The sequence below is a fragment of the Physcomitrium patens genome, chromosome 18, assembly GCF_059467195.1.
Source record: "Physcomitrium patens ecotype Gransden chromosome 18, ASM5946719v1, whole genome shotgun sequence".
In the NCBI taxonomy this organism is placed as follows: domain Eukaryota; kingdom Viridiplantae; phylum Streptophyta; class Bryopsida; order Funariales; family Funariaceae; genus Physcomitrium; species Physcomitrium patens.
The window spans coordinates 534,867-538,062 of NC_143427.1; positions in this window are offsets into that span (position 1 = coordinate 534,867).

Consider the following 3,196-nt stretch of genomic DNA (forward strand, 5'->3'; position numbering starts at 1 on the left):
AAAAATATGTTTTGAAGGAGTTTTATTATAATTTAAGTATTTTATACAAAATAAAGGAATTTTTTGGAAGTCAAGTCTTTATATATATATATATATATATATATATATATATATTAAAGATGGATATATAGAGCTATGGTTAAATTTTTATATAAAGATGAGTTTTTGAGAGGAGATTATAAATTTTCTTTTGAATTATTGAAAATCTAATTTACCAACAAATGGTTAGTTATGATTTGGTATAACCAAAAATGTTTAGAAATTCATAGATATTTTAGAAAACCTTATATATAAACCTTCTTAAATGTAAAAGGTTTTACTAGTATAATATCTTTTTAATATTGTAGTATTTATTTGTCTTCTATTTTAAAGATTAAATAACTTATTACAGCTTGACCGATAAGTTAAAACTAAACTCTTTATAGTTAAGCACCTAGTGTATTCTCAGATAGAAAACCATGTAATATAATACTGTGATAGTGATAGATATTATTTTAAAAAAACTTAACTATTTCTTCACCTATAATAGATTTTATATATAGCACAAAATATGCCATCTTGGTAAAATAATCTACTACCACAAATATAGAATCATATGAACCTGAGATTGAAAGATGTATGATAAAATCCATAGAAATAGTAGACTATAGTTATTCTTGAATAGGTAATGCATGAAGAAGTCCATAAGATTGGTGATGATGAGTTTTTAATCTTGAACAAATATCACATAATTATACAAAGTCTTTGACTACCTTCTTTATTTGATGCCACCAAAAATCTCTCAATATTAGCTCCAAAGTCTTATTGTATCGAAAATGTCCAGCTATTAGAAAGTCATGACAAGTTTGAAGAATATATAATCATGCTCCACCTCCTCGAATGTATAATCGTTCCTCAAAATAGAATAAGTTGTCCTTGAACTTGAACTTGAAAGTATCATAAAACTTAGAAAAATTATTCTTAATATCATAGATAAGAAGATCAAAGGACATACTTTATTGATTTTACTTAACAAATGTTGAATCAATAGTCGATGTTGATTTTATTATTCAAAACTAAAAATGCTCTAGCTTCAAGAAAATTATTCTTTGTTGATCAAAAGATGCATTTCTTTCTTTTAGTATAAGATAAGAACATCTAGAAAGAATGTTTAACTCTTTTTTTTAAAGCATCAAACAATGCTTTGGCTTCTTTATTCTACTTAAGTTTGCTTTTATAAGTCAAACATATAGGTAGAGCTACAACTTAAAAAAGAATATTGATGAAGATTTAATTATAATTTACAAAGTCCAAAAAGTATTCCACCTCTTTTATTGTTCTTAGAATCTTTTAATCTATGATAGTTTGGATCTTCTTTGGATCTATTATTAGTCATCTATTAGAAATGATGTATCCTAAAAAATCAACTTGAATAATATAAAATATACACTTTTCTAACTTGGCATATAATATTGCATCTCTAAGTTTTTATAAGAGATGACAAATATAAACTTCATGTTTTTTTGTATTTTTAGAGTAGATTAAGAAGTCATTTTAATAATAAATGATAAAAACATCAAGAAACTCAAAAAAGACATCATTTATTAAATGTTGAAAAGCAATTGGTGCATTCGTGAATCCAAAAAGTATAATATTATATTTAAAATATCCATGCCTAATTTAAAATATAGTTTTTTATTCACCTCCATTATTAATGTATATCAGATTATATATTCTTTGTAGATCTATTTTTGTATAAATCTTTGTTTCATTGAGTTGATCAAAAAGTCTTAAAATCAAATGTAGAAGATATCTATTCTTGATGGTGATCTTATTGAGTCCTCAATAGTCCACATATATCTACAAAGATCCATCTTTTCTTTCACAAATATGATAAGAGCCCTAAATGGATATTTAAAATGATGTATGAAATTCTTAGCCAAGTTTTCATCAATATATTCTTTGATTATAGCCAATTTTTTTTGTGATAGGCTATAAATTGGTCCAAATGGTGGTTGAGCTCCTTCGGGAAGATCGATAGAACAATCGTAAGGATGATGCTTTAGAAGAATATCTGCATTTATTTTTCAAAAATATCTTGAAAATCTTGATATTGGCTCAAAATACTACTTGACATCTTCTTACCATCAAAAATAGGCATGGCACATAAAACAAAAGATAATACTTCTTTTGGAACATGCATGAAAGTTCTTATAACTACGAGTAAGAATTTGGATATATTAGAGTTATGTATTTTTACTTAACTAACAAGATTTTGAATTAAAATATCAAAAAAATTAAGGTTACAAGAAATCCAATCTATCTAAGGATTATACTTTTTTAACCAAGATAATTCCAAAATAACTAGATTGGATGAAGATTTTATTATATTATATATTACTATGCTATTATGATCTTTAATTTCTACATCTAAAGGAACAATTTCATGTGTTACATCTTTAGAAGATAGTACATGACCATCTATGACTTCTACATGTATAAGTTTAATTTTTTTGACTAACAATATCTCTTATTTTTTGACAAAATCTTTGTCTGTAAAATAGTTTTAGACTCATAAATGTAACAAAGCTAAGACTTTGTGATTTTTTGGTCCTAAATAAACCTCAATTGTAAAATAAGGATAGAGATCTAAGAAGAAAATAAGGCCTTTAGTAGGAATTACGTAAGATTCTAACTGCATGGTTTCTATTATAGCTAAAAAAACTTGTTTTTTGATATTTTGTCTTTTTTGGCAACCATGCTTTTTATTTTGTGGTTGCGTTATTTCTTTGAACAATGTTGAGTAGTGTATTTAACTTCTTTATAATATAAGTATAAGCCATCTTAACATTGATGAATTTTTTGCTACTTATGAGAGATTTAAATCATACTATATCAATTTGCATTAATTTTGGCCTTGATGAATGTATTTTTGAAAACTTAGGAGCTACCATCATCATTTGATTTTTTTTCTTCAAATAAGTCTTTGTTCTTGATATCTTTTAAATAATTGTTTATTGTATGTAATGGCTTGAATAATAAATTGTTCCAAAGATTCTACCTTTGATATTGTCTAAAATAAATCTTTGATATTATTTTTTAATCCATATCAAAATTGATTGACAAGGGCTTTGTCATTCCAATCCATGTTGCAAGAGAGGTTTTAGAATTTAACAATATATATGGTGGCTAACTGTGATCCTTACCATACAAATAA